Source organism: Apodemus sylvaticus, chromosome 1 (genome assembly GCF_947179515.1).
Source record: "Apodemus sylvaticus chromosome 1, mApoSyl1.1, whole genome shotgun sequence".
NCBI lineage: Eukaryota > Metazoa > Chordata > Mammalia > Rodentia > Muridae > Apodemus > Apodemus sylvaticus.
Window position 1 is genome coordinate 29,802,365 of NC_067472.1, and position 17,080 is coordinate 29,819,444.

Consider the following 17,080-nt stretch of genomic DNA (forward strand, 5'->3'; position numbering starts at 1 on the left):
TTTCCCTGTGCTGGGCCTTCAGTCTTTCCCTGAGCAGAGGTTCTCCCTCAGATCTATTGCTGTTGGCCAGTTCTTTCTGACTGGATTCATGTGGTGTTTCTTCCTCCTCCTCCTCCCTAAGTCCACACTGCTCTTCCTCCTGGCTTGGGGAGCTTGAAGCATCTGTCTTTCCTTCAGTGACTGTGGCAGCACCATATGGCTGGAACCATGTTAGTTTTCTTGTCCTTCTCTCTGCTCTGAGCTAGGAAAGTTAGCTCAGGGACCTGTCTGTCAGGGTCATCTACCCAGAGCCACAAGGGCTTCACATAAAGTGATCAACGGTTTCATTCTACTGGGAACAAGTGGGATGTTTCCATGATGGTCCCATGTGAAAAGAAGAAAACAAAAGTCCTATTCTTAGTGTGTGCCCCCTACCTGTTACAAGATTTAAAAAATGGATGTGAAATACTGTTCTCAGTGACTTCCTTTTAAAGCAAACAGACACCAAGCATGTTGCTTAGCATATTCCATTCTTGGGTGATCATAAACACATCTCCAGGATTTGATGAACTCAATCTTGGGCAATAAAGGATTTGTGATTGTTAAGTATTGAATGTCCCTGTTGTCAGGGCAACACCTTTGTTGGATCAAAGGATGCTGACCATGCCCTTTAGCTTACTTAACTATCGCTACCACACAGACAGTGAGGGATATTTAATTTTCATTTAGAAATGAAGAAATGGAGGCTAGGGGAGAGGAATTCCTGTGGCTAGTAAGTGGTAGACTTTTGGACCATTTGGGGTTTCGTTGTTTCTGTTGTTGCTTGTGTGTTACATTTGATAGAGGTTATTTGTAAAGACCATACAGCTAATGAGATTCTCCCTCCTGGTGACAGGTGATGAAGACATACTGGAACACGCGGAGAAGCTAAGATGAGGAGAGTCTTTTTAAAATAATCCGTAAGTAAATTTTTGCTAGCTCTTTGGAGTTCTTTTAATGACTGTGTGAATCATGCTTAAGTCGTGGTAAAAGAACAGTACAATCAAATCACTTAAGAAGTCACGGTAAAAGGATGATAGTGCAGTCAAATGACTAAAGTGTTTAAAAACTGAAAACGTTTTTAAAAGTAGGTATTAGGGTGAAATGTTGGGTCAGCGGTCGAGAGCACTGACTACTTTTCCAGAGGATTCAGGTTCAATTCCCAGCACCCTCAGGGCGGTTATCACTTGCTATAACTCCTGCTCCTGGGGACCTAAGAGTCTTTTCTGACCTCTGCAGTCACTTCACATAAATAGTGCACACAGAGATGTACATGCAGCCATCACACATAAAATTTAAAAAAAAAATTAAGACAAATTTAAAGTAAGTATCTAGAAATCTCAGAGCAGGATTCGAACAGCTGAGGTTTGTTAATACGTAAAACTTCCTTTGTAGAATATTTCATTTTTAGTTGAGTGCATCAGTTCTGGTAGACAGAACAAAAGTGGCATGTGACTGGAGGATTCCTTGTCCTAAGTCAGCAGTTAAACTAATGATCCCTGGAAAGCACAGGGGCCCCTGGAGTCCGCTTCCTTGCATAGCTTTCACGGGCACATTAGACATAATTAGGAACAGAATTGCTGAATGAGAAAATTTGACCCATAGGCTGAGACTCTTCCCTCTCGGTTGTGTGATACTATCCCTTGAGAGACGTGGCTCTACATCCTTGATAGGAAACCAATGACAGACCCTACAAACCAAAGTAAGAACACCACCAAAGTCACACTTTGTGAACCGAAGCATTTATTGGGGTTACTTAGAGAAGTGTGGCTGAGGGGTTACAAATGGGAGCAGGGATGAGTAAGAGGCAGCTACATCACTGAGAGCCCACCACGGTGTGGTCCATGATCTCAAAAGATGGGATCCCAGAGCTCTCTGCTTGACTTTCCGGCCACCTCCTCAGCAGCCCTTGCCGCCTATATAACCTTGGGGAGGGACGGACCTCGGGTATCCGGTCCATTTCCAGAACTCTTAGGGACTTCTGAGTTGTTTATTTCCTGAGTCTTAATGAGCTTCTCTCTAGAACTTTGAGTCCTAACGAGCCTCCTTCACAACTTCCAGTTCTCAGTATGCCTTGGAAGAATTGTCATCACACAGTGCTATAGCTCTGAACAATGGTTAGTTATCTGACAGTTAGGCTTGGCTGGTTTTCAGTTCACTGTGATAATGTAGTGCACTGTAGTGCATGTGGCAGTGGAAACCTCAGACCCTTTAGTCAGGCATTTCTAGGCCCACCTGCTCTTGTGCGTTCTCGGCTCATTCATCTGGTGGGGGGTGGATCCAGTGAGCCCCATTATGACATGAAAGACTGTGCACAACACTCCGCAGCACTACAGGTGCACAATAATGCGGGTGCTTTCTGTCCATATACTTGGTATTGTGACTTACAATTTGTAAGCCTTTCAAAAGATGCGCCAGCTCAAACATGGCACCTCTGTGAAAGGATGCTGATAAATAACTTTAAGTAGCAAAGTTGAGTAAGTGTCAGCACTGTGGCTCTGCCGGCGTGGCTTCCAGCGTCTGCAGGCTTCTTGCGGGTATAAACACCTCTACTGTGGTTGATTTTAGCCTATCCCATAGACACCACCAAAAGTGGGTCTGAAAGTGGCAGGTACTCCATTGTATACTTTTCTGTGAATCAGACACAGTCCCAACCAGAATCAGGAGCCTAGCGAATGGTAAGATAATCGGGAAATAATTCATTTCAAGTATTTATTGTCTTTATTTTTTGTATAATTTTAAAACATCAAGTTTATGTAATTTTTATCTGTCTGGATGCGTCTGTGTTTGAGCCCATGGAGGCCAGAGGAGGGCATTGGAGCCCCTGGAGCTGGAATTACAGGCAGGTGTGAGCTGCCTGAAGGGACCAAGTTCAGGTTCCCTGCGAGAGCAGTAAATGTTCTTCTCCTCCGAGCTATCTTTCCGGCCCAAGCTTCTTTAGTTTAATTATTATTGTGGCCAACTTGCCAGTGGTCCTGGGAAGTGAACTGCTGTGCTGGTGCAAGCCGGCTGGAACACACCCACATGGCGCGCTCTGCGGGAAGGCATGTCAGAGCCCAGTTCTGCAGTTCCTGTCTTGGCTGTGATGGTAGGTAGCACTTTGCTTTGACTGGTGACAGCAAGGTTGGGTAAAATCCCCATTCTTGTGACCACATGGCTTCTTTAAGGCCAAGCCTGATTTTGAGCTCAGGCCCCATCATCACAGGTGCCACAGGCATTCTTGAATGGTGAGGTCGGTTTTTGGCTGACCCCTGGCATCCCTTGCGTCTTCTGGCTGCTCTGGGACAATTCTTGGAGACAGGTCCCAGCAACTCCCTGGCTTTCCACTTCCTTATCCCTCGCCGTCCTGTGACAGACAGTTCCAGGCTCGGTCGGCTGAGCACCTCTCTATACTGCATGAGGTTTTGCTGTTGATTCAGAAATTCAGTTTTAATGGAATGTAAATTGCTTCCAGAGAGACACCACCTAGATGGCTTCATGTTCACCTTGGCTTGATTATGAAATCTCACAGGGAGTCAGATAGAAAAAGGAGCAGAAAAGGAAGCACTTTCTTTTTCAGTTTCTCTCACTTGCCCTTTAGAAAGGAATCCTTGGAGCCTAGAATTGCTAAGTAACCGTGGAGATTGTGCTGGTTGTTTTTATTCTAAGTCTCTGCCACCTAGCTTTCAAAACACTTGTTATTAAGCTGTTAAAAAAAGAAAAAACCTGGGGTAACCTGAACCAGACTTATATAATCTTAAAACATTCATTTCTCTTATTTCCTTTTAAAAGGCATTTACACTCCACAGTGAGCCTGGGGATTATTGAATTATTCCAAAATTTATTCTTGACTATTCCATGTGGAAGCGTATAGTTAAAACCAGAGAGAGACCCCTGGCGTATGAATTACCACCCCAGAGTTTCCCTGGGGTTGGGGGGGGGTCTTTGTAACAGAAATAAATCATGGAGTTAACAATAAAGTGTTTCACAGATAAAGTAAATGATTTGTTTCATCTCTCTTTTATCTCTCAGGAAGGCCCTTCTGTGGTTTCTGAGTATCCCAAGTGTCAATGTAAAGTGGTCAGAGCCGCTAGGTGTGTGTGGTCTTCAGCTGAGTTTGTGTTGCAGCTTTATGGGAATCAGTAGTTTTCTGGATACTGGATGACATGGGTTCTGAGGGTAAATTCCAATAAAAATAAAACATGCTAATTTCACTTCAAGGATCAGCAATGAAGCCTTGCCAAAGAAAACAAACATCAATAGGAAGTTACAGGTTTTAATGTGCAAACCATAAAGGAGAGAACTTACTTACCCAGGTGTCGATGAGAGCAGGCTAGATCAGGGAGGGTTTCAGTGGCAGAAAACATTTGAATTGGGCATTTGCTACTAATTAATGTCTCTATATAAACAATGAGAGTTAACATTACTGATGGGAAAGAACTGCAAAAATGTGCAAATTATTAAATTAAAAACTCATCAGCTTTGAAATACTAGTTGAGGCACCCCTGGTACCTTGGGTCAATCTTGAGATCACAAGCCAATGAGGGTGAGGGTGGAGTGGGATAGAATCCGGAAGTTTACATGATCAGCAGGAAGTCTCATAGAAATGGAGGACTGCTAATTAAAATAAGATGCCTAGTTTGCTTCTTTAGAGAGTGTCCCCCCTGCCCTCCCTGCCCCCCTCAGCAGTTGTTAACCTTTGGGTATCACCACCTCAAATGATTAGATAAAGATGGAGGATCGATTAAGAGGCTTCCTCCCTCCCCTCCCTCCCCTCCTCTCCAGTCCCTTTCTTTAAGCATAGGTATAACATTGCCAGTGTCACAGTATTCCAACTTGTGGGTCAGCCTCTGGAACCTCAGACCATGATGCATATGCTACCCACCCATGGAGAAGCAGTGTCCTGCATTCCAGGACAACTCCAGATCAGTATGTTGTGAAGTGTCTTGGGATGGCTGCACGTTTCTGTGCGCTGGCCTCTGATTTCAGGTGCCATTGCTTTCCGTTAACCTGGTTAACGGCCTTTTCCTCAGCATGTATTGTGATCTCATTCAATGTGTACAAGGTGTGTAGTCTCTCACTTAGACAATTTGTACTGACTTGCTTGCTCACTTGTGTACATGCCTGTCTTTGACATGTAAGTCATTTAATTTTACAGATGACATGTTAACTTATATCTGCTGTCATATAAATTGTTCAGCATACAGTTGCAAACAAAGTTAAGCCCTTCATTAGTGGATTGTTTCCTTTGATTTCTGGTTTTCCCTCTGGTTATTTTCTCACTTTTCCATGATGGTTGATGTGTTAATTAAAGTTCATTATTGGTCTTTGAGATGCCTCTTTCCTTTGTCATTTTATGGCATGCGAGAACCAGTTGGTCTTGGCAAATAACACCTTACTTTGGGTAATTTGGAGTTGACGTCTCCAGGCACACATCTCATGCCCCAACACCGCCACCAGGGATACTTAGTGTGCTTTAATATTCCCAGTAACTTGTCCTGGCTGGGTGCATGAACTCAGAAACTATAAATGGAGGAGCTGTAGCAGTTTGTTTAGCAGGCTGTCATTTAGGTTCTGGTTTCTTCAGGATTGAATTCTGCAATTTTCTTAGTTTCTCTGTTGCAGTAGTGAAACATCATGGCCAGAAGTCAGTTGGGGAGGAAAGGGTTTGTTTGACTTACACTTCCAGATCAGACTCCATCATTGGAGGAAATCAGGACAGGAACTCAAGCAGGGCAGGAACCTAAAGGCTGATGCAGAAGCCATGGATAGGGTGCCTGGAACTGGCACCACCCACAGCGGGCTGGGCCCTTCCCCATCCCTCACTAATTAAGAAAATGGCCTACAGCAGGATCTCATGGGAGCATTTTCTCAATGGAGGATCCCTTTATCCAGATAACGCTAGTTTATGTAAAGTTGGTATAAAGTAGCCGGCTCACTGCCGTTGTGTCCCATTACTTCTGATCACCTCGGTACCGTGCTTTGAGAAGGCCCAGACTATGTATTTATCTGTTTGCTTACTTTGGCTATTTTGAAGATTTGATTTTTTATTCCCAGTTGTATGTGAATGTGTGTGTGTGCCTGTGTGGGTTTGTGCATGTGAGTGCATGCTTGTGGAAGCCAGAAAGGGCATTGGATCCTATGGGGTTTAGGAGCAGGTATGAGTCACCCAGTGGGTGTGCTGGGAGCAGAACTCAGGTCTTCTGCAAGAGTAGTAATGCTTGTGACAGCTGAGCATTCTCTCTAGCCCCCTAATTTTAGTTTTTTAAACCATGCTTTACTATGTAGCCTAAGCTGGCTTTCAAACTGCAGTAGTCCACCCTGCTTAGCCTCCCCAGTACTGAGACTACAGGCATGAGCCACTGTACCCTACTTTATTATTAAAGGCATTTCTTAGGCCCAAGTCTTCTAAAGTTTTAACACATAATCATGAAAAGAAACCACGTCAGCCTCAGACAGGAAGAGGAGCACACAAAGAGCTGTCAGGTTCCTTCTCAAATGGCTGGCTTCTTACGTGTGGTGGCTGTGTGGGTGTTGATTTTAATATAATTTTCCATAACAGATACCATAAATACATCCTTTTGAATGTATTAAATACTTGATAAGCAGTTAAAAAAATTAAAATTTTACAGTTTATACTACTGACTCTAGCCACTGTGTGGATCATGGCAGACCTGACAGTCTTCCCCAAATCATCATCAGTTTTAAAATTTCAATTTTTCTATTAAAACACTTGAGACTGGGGAATTCAGCAAAGGTGGAATTTCTTTCTTATGAGGGTACTGTTTGTGTGTCCTCAATGTTTTAGATGTTATATATCTTGCAGGGTAGTAGATAGAGTAAGTCTAAAATCATGTGTGCAAGATGAAGGTCACCACCTTAACAAGGTGCACCATAAGTGAATTAAATCGAGCTTGGCTTTTTGTTCTAGATAGAATTCCAGATGCATTTCCGTGCTTTCAGTGAGGTCTGAGTGCTGTATTAGAAATATTATTGATGTTGAATTCCTGATCAGTCCTGAGTCAAATGAACTCTTAAGAACAGCTCACAGATGCCAGCGTCTATTAGACTCTGGACATGATGTCAACAACTAGGCAAAAGTTCACTAACATTCGACTTTTATTGGATGTTTACAATGTAATTTATAACCAGGTGGAGAAATGCCTGGATAAGCCTTCACTTTAGACATAGAGTGGAATTTTCTGCTAGATGCCGATATTTATTCCTGAGTCCCACTTCGAGGAAGTAAACTCATGTTCTTCTCATGGAATTTACCCCTCCCACCGATCTAACTAGATAGTCCACTTGTAGACCAGGGTGTCATAGATACATGGCTCTAACTAGAAGATGTAAAATCTTTGTTGAGAATGTTTAACTCTAAAAAGTGGAACAGTTTCTCATAGTGGCCTTGCTGGCAGTTGAGTAGAAGGTAGGTTCCAAGTGCTCTCTTGTCCAGGAAGTTCACTGCGCGTGGGTCCTAAGGCTCAGTGAAGCTGCGTCAGGCATCCCTGTTGCCTGTGACTCTCATTCTGTACCTCCCGCCTTGATGCGTGGCCTGTACTGCTGCAGCTGCTGTGTCTGTTACACACAGGCTAAAGAATGCTGACTGCCTCTCCTGGTTGTTTATAGTTAGAATATTTATCAGTGCCCTTTATCACAGATCGCAGCCATGAAACATTTAATTGGATAATAGGGCATCTGGTTTCTGACATACCTTTTTGGGCAGTGTTTATTTCCACCTGTCACAAAGGCTGACACTAATTAAACTTCTGCCTGCATGTGTGGCAATGACTCTAGGCACTTGCTCTTAATGCAAACGCCACATGACTTTTGATTAGAGCATTCAAACACCATCATAAGGTGTGTGTAAGCAGGTAAACAGAGAAGTATTTGTGGCTATAACAAACACATTGAAAGATTTATATGAAAGGAGATACCAGTGCTTTGGCAAATTATCACACATGTACATGTTTCTTCCTGGAAGGAAGCTAGACTGAGTGACTGACTGCCACTCTTCAGTAGGCTAGTGTTTGGGGAACTGAGAGCTGATGTCCACAATGCTGTGCAAACTTCCCTTCCTTTCAGGAAGTACTGGATTTGCTCCCGAGAAGCCTTCTGTATTGTTGGAATGTGTTATAAAGAGCAAAGACATGCATTTGACATTGGGTCCTGTTTGCCAGCTGGTTTCAAAAACTGTAATAGTTGTTTGTTCTTGATACATTAGAAAAGCTTTCTTTTTTTCTCGGTTGTGTTTGTTCTATAACAGAGACTATTTAGGATCTGCTGAGCCTTAGGGACATAAAAACTCTGAGCCTCAGCTGCAGCCTTACCTGGTAGGAGAGAGGGTAGGGAGCTCACTGGGAAGCATGAATTATGAATGAGGTCTGTTCCCCTTGGAGCAAAGGAGAGGACAAGAGAGATCTTCAGGGCTTGGGCATGTGAAGGAGTTCTGGGAGGAAAGGCCTGCGAGGGTCTGCATTGGGAGAATTAGGAATTAGTAAAAGGGGTGTGGGAAGGGCAGACAGCAAGCCCAGTGTGGGGCAGATATGGAGGAGTGTGCCCAGTGCCCAGGAAAGGGCCATGAACACAGCAGTGAGTTCTTTGGCAGTATAATATAAAGACTGAGTTAGTTCCCTGGGGTGGAGGCTTGATTCTGAGGGGGTCCCCCATAAACATATATTTGGGAAGCTTTGCACTTTGTGTTGTCACTGTAGGTAACAAAGACCTAGAAATATGTATCCCTTTCCTCTTGCAAGTTTACCCTAACTATATCAATAGTGGTGGCCCTGTTTCTAGTGCATGAAGGCTGTGGGAAATGGCTTTATGTGCTTTGAGCTCTGATTGCAGCTGATGGCATTTAGGAAGGTTTTCTTCTTCCTGGGTGGAGCATCTGCTCTGACCAGCAAGCTCGCTATAGCAACCAAAGTACTCCCTGGTATATTATGGTAGTATATAATGCACAGCCCACAGAGCTCACATAGTACAATCCATAGCAGTAGTTTTCTAAACAAAAAAAAGAAATCAGTGCTTTTAAAAATACACATAAACTGGCTGAACATCTCTACTAAGGAGATGGTTTTCTTTTTTGTCACCTCTGAAGTTACAATTGAGAGAGGAAAGGCTTTAGACTTGATGACATGCTGAACTTTGACATTTCCCTGTAATGGTGATGATGTGTCAGAAGGTCCTGGGGGAGGGACCTTCTGCCCAGAATAGCAGCTGGACAGCATTCCAGGGACTCTGGCCCAAGGGACCGAGGTTTGAACCAAGAATGGTGGAATTGGTCCAGGTGCAGTGGGAAAGCTTCCGTTGTGCCTGCTGCTAGGAGAGTTGCTGAGATGTGGAGGTGGCGTGCAGAGGCTTCCAGGGTTAATTTCAAGGGTTTGTGAGTTAGCTTTATGGGGAGTATAGGGGCACTTCCACAGCAGGCTCTCCTTCATGTTGCTAGAGAGAAGAAGGCCTGTCCCGCTTCTGCCCCCTCCGCCCAATTCTTTTTTCTCATTCCAGTTTGTTATTCCGAGTTGAACCGGCAGAGAACCTCAGAGAGATGAAGCTGTCCTGGTTAATTATTGGTAGAGCCCAGGCTAGGAAGGGTGCTTCTCCGTTCATCGTCCAGGGTTCTCTCTTCTCTCTCCCGTTGCCTCATAGAAAAGAGCAGCTGTTTTGGAAGGCTCGCTCTCATTTTGAAGAAATCTTGGACTGTGTGATGAGTGGCTCTAAGGAATCACGAAGAGATCTGGGGAAACGGCCGAGTCTCTAAAGAGCTTGCTGTGTTTGCCATCTGTCTGTCCACTAGGTCTTGAGTTAAAATCCTAGAACACATCTAAAAAGGACCAAACACTAGAGCCCAGGTTTTCCAGAGGTCTTAGGTAAGGGCTATTGGAGGCCAAGCCTGAGTTTGATCCCTAGGAAACCATATGGTGAAATCAAGAACTGACTTCCACCCAGGTGCTGTGGTGCCTCCGCCCTCAGTAAACAAACAAACAAATATTTGGGGGAGCTGGATAAGGTGGTGCACACTTAAATCACAGCACTGGGGAACTGAAGACACATATCCCTAATTGGGGAATTCAGGCCAATGAGAGACCTTGTCTCAAAAAGCAGACCAAGAAAAGGGATGTAACTGAGGAAAGACACCCAAGATTTCCCTCTGGCCTCCATGCATAAGCATACCCATAGCTTGGGTATGGACTTGTGTGTATGCACATGCCATAGCATAGCATAGCATAGCATAGCATAGCATAGCATAGCACAGCACAGCACAGCACAGCACAGCACAGCACAGCACACCACACACACACACACACACACAGAGAGAGAGAGAGAGAGAGAGAGAGAGAGAGACGTTAAACCCAAGAGATCTCTAAACCTAAGAAGTAATAATCTGCACCTTAAAAACAAATCTCTTGAGCTGGAACATGACTTCGTTGCTAAAGGTGCTCTCCATGCAAGCCCGACAACCCAGGTCCACTCCACAGACCACGTAAAGGTGGGAAGAGAGAGCGGACTACATGAAGCTGGCCTCTGCCCCACGCCTGTGCTCAATCTCGCACACATGCAGCCATACACAGGAGGAACCAACAAAACATCTTTCTTCTTGTCAGAAATTCCATCAGCATTAGTGATTAATTCATGTTTTAATAGATCAGGACCCAGGGAATTGGGAGTTCTGCAGTCTCCTATAATTTGTCAAATTTCAACTGTTCAAAGTTTCTTTTAAATGTTTTGATTAAAATATGATGCCATAATATCTAGAGAGAATGTTTAATTTATTCATGTTTAAGTGTATTTAATTTTGTCCTAAATAAAATTACTCCTTTAAGATTCTTTTTTGCTAGCAATTCTTTTCTTTTAATTATATAATATCAAGCACAAGAAAGTTAAACTATCTTACTAATAGATAAGTTTCTCATGACTTGAGAGACTGAGAACACCAACTACTGTTAAAATTCTAAAATTCTCCGTTTACTTCTAGTGTAAAATTTTTAAAAATAAAAGCCAACTCATTTAAGATTTCTTTCCTCTTCAGTTTAGAGGACGGACCCCTGGTGTTTGTTAAGTCGGTGTTCCTCACAGAGCCACATTTAGCCCAGCCTCCCCCTTAAAAAACAAAACAAAAACCAGCCAAAGGAAAATCTCTTTAAACATTTGAGTCAGTCTTCCTCAATTGCCCAGGAGGCCTCCAGCTCCTGCCTCTGGATGAACTGGGATTACAGGACTCTGTCACCGCGCTCTGCCCTGTCTATGGCTGTTTACAACCGAGGAGTTCCAGATTCAAGACTCAGCTTGTCTGAGTATCTGCTCCGCGGAGCACAGTGCTAAGTGCCTTGTATGGAGGGTCACATATAATCTGGCCACTTCTGTTAGGTGGGCACGTTCTGGGCTCGTTGCAGATCATTACATTGCTGGCCAGCTCAAGCCTGCTTTGAAGGAGGTCTCAGAGCGCTTTATGTCCCGTAGAGCCTCAGATTGGGCACTTGTACCAGCAGAAAGCCATTAATCCTGGCTTCAGAAAAGTTTCCCAAACTTTAGAACTGCTCAAAGTTCTTAAGAGCTTAAACTGGGGTGGGGGCTGTGGAAGGCTGTTAAACTCGTCCTAAATCTAGAAAGGAAGGTTCCGCCTTAACCAACAGTGAAGGCGCTTATTGGTTAGGCTTGCGCAGGGGCTGACTCACTTCATTAGCTGTAGCCGAGGGCCACGCCCTACATTCCAAAAACCCTGTGCTGCCCGAGGCGCGCGGGCCTGGCTCCTGTAGCCCCTTGAGCTCAGTGTTCTCTGTGCCTGACTGTGCTTCCCAGAGGCCGTCTGTGGGGACAGCTGGCCACTCCCCACCGCTAGCCAGCTGCCCGCAGAGCCTCGCGCAAACTTGTCAGGAACTTTCCAGGAGGCTGCCTTTGGGAGGAGAGAGGAGAGGTACGTGTGTGGCTCTTTGTGGGAAGGCAGTTCGTTAAAATATTCTCCAGGGTGATGATGCCGTTGTAGCAGCCAGATGGTGGGACTCCAGGAAAAGTAGGCAAGGAGCAAGCCGCGCTTGGCTTCCACAAAGCGCTCTGTGATGACCAGTGGGGTTTCCTCCACCGAGTGATGTCAAGGGAATGGCTTACTGGTTGGGCTTCGGAGCTAAACTGGATACTGCCTAGTGGTAATGCGGTTGCTGGGACTGTGGTTCTGAATAGGTAGGGCAGGCGAATCAACAAATGCGCCAGATAACTGCGTGAAGTTCCGAGTGGATAATCTACAACCCGCATACAAGTGGTTTCAGTTTGGGTTTTTGAAAGGTGAGATTGTCTTGACAGCTTGGGTGCTTGAGATTTTTTAGGAGTACATGCCTCCTCCAAACTCACCTCTCCATAAGGTCTTCCAGCCAACACCTCAGAGGAGCTGGTGACTGAGCTCTGTACAAGGTGCCAGGAGGAACCACGTGCTGCCTGTGTTTTCACGAGAGTGTTTACTCGGCGGGCTGCTGCTTCTCTTAGTGCTACAAGGTGATTGCTCTAGTGAAAATAACCAAGAGTGCACGAGGATTGCTTTTCTTTTCTCCTTTCTTTTGCGGTGTGTTAATTACTTGCCTTGTCCCCAACAGGAATCTGAGCGGTTTTCATGAGTGGGGTAAATTTTCATTCTGCTTTTAACCCGATTGAGTTACTGTGTGTGTTCCTGGGGGTACACCCCAGGGTTCCCCCCTCCCTCCCGTGCTGCTGGAGCACCCCACCAGTTAAGCTAAATCTCCAATTCTTTGTCATGTGGTTTTTAAATTTATGTAGAAACAAACTTGGTGAGGTCTTTTAAAAATCTGGCCAGCAACTTTATTTGTATTGTACAAGTTGATTTTTGTTTTATTTTTTTTGATGGTGCTCATTGGATCCAGGGCCTCTCATGGAGCTAGACCTCCCAGCCCCCAGGCTACAAGAAAGTTCCTTGCCTTGGCTTGGGGAGGCGGTGGGCTGGAGTTTTAAGGAAATATACAGTCCAACAGAGATGATATCCGAAGTGGAGTTAGTATGTACTAGATAGGCAGGCACTCGGTGTTCTGATGGTATAAGCAATAACAGACATTTTAAAACTGATCCATGGTTGAGAATGTGAATTAAGCTAGGAACATTATCTCAGTACTTCTGTATCTACAAAGGTGTAGACAGATGCTTCTAGTCAGTGGAAGAAGAGTAGAGTAAATTCTGTGCAACTGACCTTGCTTAGGTCTCTAAAGGAGACTTCTCTGGAAAGAAATCACTTCTAAATGGAATAATTAAAACTACTTGTTGATGATTGGAGGAGTTAGTTACCCGCCGAGCACCCAGTGCCTTCTGCAAGCTCCTGGGTAATTGCTAAGCCAGCTGCACTGCCTTACACTGATCCGGTGTCTGGGTGAAAGGTAACACTTGGACAGCTTGAAGGATATAGCCTCTGGTAGCCCAAGGGACACTGCTGGACGTTGGAAGGCCCCCTTAGTGGTGAACAGGAAATGGGAAAATAGCTTGTTGACTTTTAAGCATGTACAGTCTAAAGGCATAATTAATAAGCATGGTTCGTGTCCTCTATCGGTTGTTACAAAGCCTGGACACTTAAGGGTGATCCTTCATCTCAACAATTGAGATGGTTTGCATCTCCCCCTCCCCCACTGATTTTCACAGTAGCTAAGAGGGAGGTGAATTACCCCTGCCTTGTATTTAAAGACTTGGTATAACCTGCTAGTTACTCTCCTCCTTAGAAGTTCTCGTCAAGCATTTGTTATTTCGCCCAGTGGTTCTTTCTAATAGCTGTCAAACTGTGCCCGTTTTCCTTATGTGACATGATCCCCAGGATTTTTGGTTTGGAACAGATTTTCCAAGTGATTTAAAAGGTTCACATGCCCCTGTCCCTGAGTCTCAAAGTTCACAGAACAATATATTTACTCAGGAAGCTTGAGGTTTTCAAATATTAACTGAGCAAGCCCTGGATTCTTGATGGGCGGTTTGATCCACGTGGCTGCCTCAGGGCTATCAGTCTCTGTTGATTTTTTTTTTTTTCTTGAAACTCTTTAGCTCTGAATTTGTCCTTCCTGCTCCTCAGGAAGTGCACATTGGGTCTCTCTAAGTGTGAAGCCAAACACTGGACCCTGGGCTTTTCGGGGAATGACTGTTCATAAGAGCACATCTGCAACATTTGCTATGCCTTATGGGAATAGTTTTCAAGTTAGGTTGGTCTTTTGTTTAGTGTTAAACTTGCTTTTTCAAATGGTGAGGTAGGGGCTAGAACAATGGCTTAGTGCATACTCATTGACTGAGAGTAAGTACTGTGTTTGTAGATACTGGAGTTCCCGAGTTAGTTTCCAGCACCCATGCCAGGCAGTTTACAACCATCTGTAACTCCAGCCCCTGGGAGATCTGGTGCCCCTAGCTTTCACATGATTAAGAACAATACAGATAACTTTAAAGGGGGAATAATGAGGGAAAGGACATGGGAGTGGATAAGATTTAATCTGTAGAAGATAAACAAGGTGCAGTGTCTCTCAGCAGAGGTGGCCTTCTGCTAGCACACCGTGATGCAGGAAAACAAGAAGACCACTGGGGTACCTAGTCCTACTCACCCCAGCTCTTCACCTTTCCCATCTGTCTTACTTGGAACTCCCCACCTCTCCAGCCAAGAACACCATGGCCACCTCCTCCTCCGATCTCTACATCCGAGCTGTGTGAAGTGACAATTATGCTCCAGGATGTTGAAAGCGAATACCAGGGCTTAAGGGTGTAGCTCAGTGAGAGAGCATTTTCAAAGCACCTGTGAGGAACTCATTTACTTCCTCAAACTAAAATAAACAAACAACAACAGCAAACTATAAGAAAAGAACTCACAGACAGAATATGCCGGAACCATGTGGGGTAATCTTAGAGAAATCACAGGAAAGGATGCCAAAAATTAGGGTTTCAAATGCAGGTGGATATGGTCAGTTCTACAGGCCTTAGATCAGAGTGTGTGATGTCTGACAGAATGGTAAACTATGTTTTTGAAAAGATGGGTGAGGATCACATAGAAAGCCAGCGATGAGAGCTGTAGCACATGCCTGTAATCTTCTTGCAAAGCAGAAGCAATCTGGAGCTCAGGGCCAGCCTGGGCCGCATGGTGTGACCCTCAGCATCTCAGTATCAGACATATGCTTGCTAAAGAACTTGTGTTCATTACCTCACTTCTTTACTAATGGAGGCATCGGGCAAGTATTTTGGAACAGTAGCATAAGTGTGTCATGTCAGCCTTAGTACACCATTTAAAGTGCTGTGTGTTCTCTAGCTAAGAGGGAAAATGTGGGAGGGATAGCACAGCGCTATGGATTTGTTATGGATTTGTGAGCGGGTCGAGAGGACAGTGGTGGTAGACTGAAGCTGTGATCCTGATCAACACGACTTGATAGAGCTGGGGAGCTCGGGTTGCTAGAGGTGGGGTGCCTGGAAGATCCTGTTTCTGCAGTTCTGGATTCACTGCAGCTAACAGAGAACAGGAACTCTGTACCAGGGAGCCAGGTCTTGGGTGATTTATTGAACACCTTGGGCCTCCATTTCCTTAGTCACAAAACAGAAATAGATGAAAACTTACCTCATTAGAAATCAAAGACACTGAAGGATTACAGTTGAGAATTCTCCGGAGAAGTGCTCCAGAGCAGCAGTGAACGCCATGTCCTACCCCTAGTGATTCGCTGTTGCTGTGTCCCTTTTTGCTTTCACAGGACTGTTTGAGCAAATGGTAGCTTGTACTGGGTTTGCATTTAAACCTACATCCGGTGTGCACAGTGCAGTCTGTAATCATTTGAGCAGTGGTTCACAGATACTGAGTATGCCCACTGCCGAGAAGCTAGGTGGGATGTTGCTTGTTTAATAGAAAGATGCAGATAGCCAACACCAAATTCTGGATGTGCCCCCTGGTGTGGCCTATGAAGGGCTGTAGCTTGGTTTTAAGAGGTATGTGTACTGAACTTGGGTGTGGCAGACTAGTTCCTGAATTTAGTACAAATTTTCTTTGTGCAATTTGGTCAACTGACTATAGTTCTCCTTAGAGACCAGTTTTACCCTCTAGAGGACATATGGTAATATCTGGACATAGTTTTTGTAGTCCTGTTTGGGGATGGCTGGAACCAAGCATGCTGCTATCCATCTTACAGGCACAGGATGGTCCCATGACAAGGACTTGCCCTGTCCAAGCTGTCAGCAGTACAGGGTTGAGAAATCCTGCCTTCACAGTTGAATGCTTGCTGTGTTTGTGGAACTGGAATAGCTGTTTCTGTTTGGGCAGTGTCACCAGCTAGCTGAAAGAGTGTTTAATGAGAAAGCCTTTGAGATTTAGTATGTTCTAAAATCTGCAGGTGTCTACAAGTTTGTTTGTTTGTTTGTTTTTTTAAATCATTGGTTCCATAGTCAATTAGTATTTGCCCTGTCTCTAGAGGAATCTGTGGTAATGGTTTGGAAATAAGGTAAACCTATACTTGAATCTCTGCTCACCAGTGTAGCCACTTTGTGATTTGAGTAACCACGTGGTATAGTCCATACTAGGCTGTCTTGAAATCTTCTCTGCTATTAATCTAAAACTCTTCAATTTAGGCTTTGGCAAATAAAAAAGACAGACAAAAAGCAAACATATTCTTTGCCAAAATTTCCTAAGAAGTCTAGGCCACTTACTAATATTCTTCTCTTTTGAAGTTTTTTTTTTTTTTTTTTTCCCCCATCACTCTCGGCACTATGGTGTTCTGTATTACTTCTGGAATGGCCCAGTAAACCCCCAACCCACCTCTCCCCTCTTAAAGCTTTCAACTGCTTTTCTAGTTCAAAACCCCTAAAGTCCATGTTCTCCCAACAAGCAGCATGGTCAGGCCTATAGCAGCAATACCCCGCTTCATTGTAGTACCGACTTCTGTTTTGATTACTCTTTTATTTCTGTGACAAGATGCCAAGACCAAGGCAACTCTTAGAAAGTCTGTAACTGAAGACTAGCTCATAGTTTCAGGGGCTTGGCCCATTATCATCATGGCAGACAGCTTGGTGGCACACAGGTGTGGTGCTGGAGAAGTAGTTGAGAGCTACATCCTGATCCACAGGCTGAGAGATGGGCTTTTGAAACCTC

General features: G+C 44.5%; 1 protein-coding gene across 11 annotated transcripts in view; it reads left to right on the top strand.

Annotated features, from left to right (window-relative positions):
* The window catches only part of Sgms1 (sphingomyelin synthase 1), a 274,151-nt gene that overhangs the window by 179,097 nt on the left and 77,974 nt on the right, over positions 1–17,080 (top strand). For 10 of the 11 annotated variants that reach the window (XM_052187219.1, XM_052187194.1, XM_052187204.1 and 7 more), the window contains one exon: positions 875–938. The gene's annotated coding sequence lies outside the window, so the exon portion shown is untranslated. Of the gene's footprint in view, positions 1–874; positions 939–11,714; positions 11,912–17,080 lie in introns of those variants that run through there. The other variant, XM_052187254.1, reaches the window with a different exon arrangement.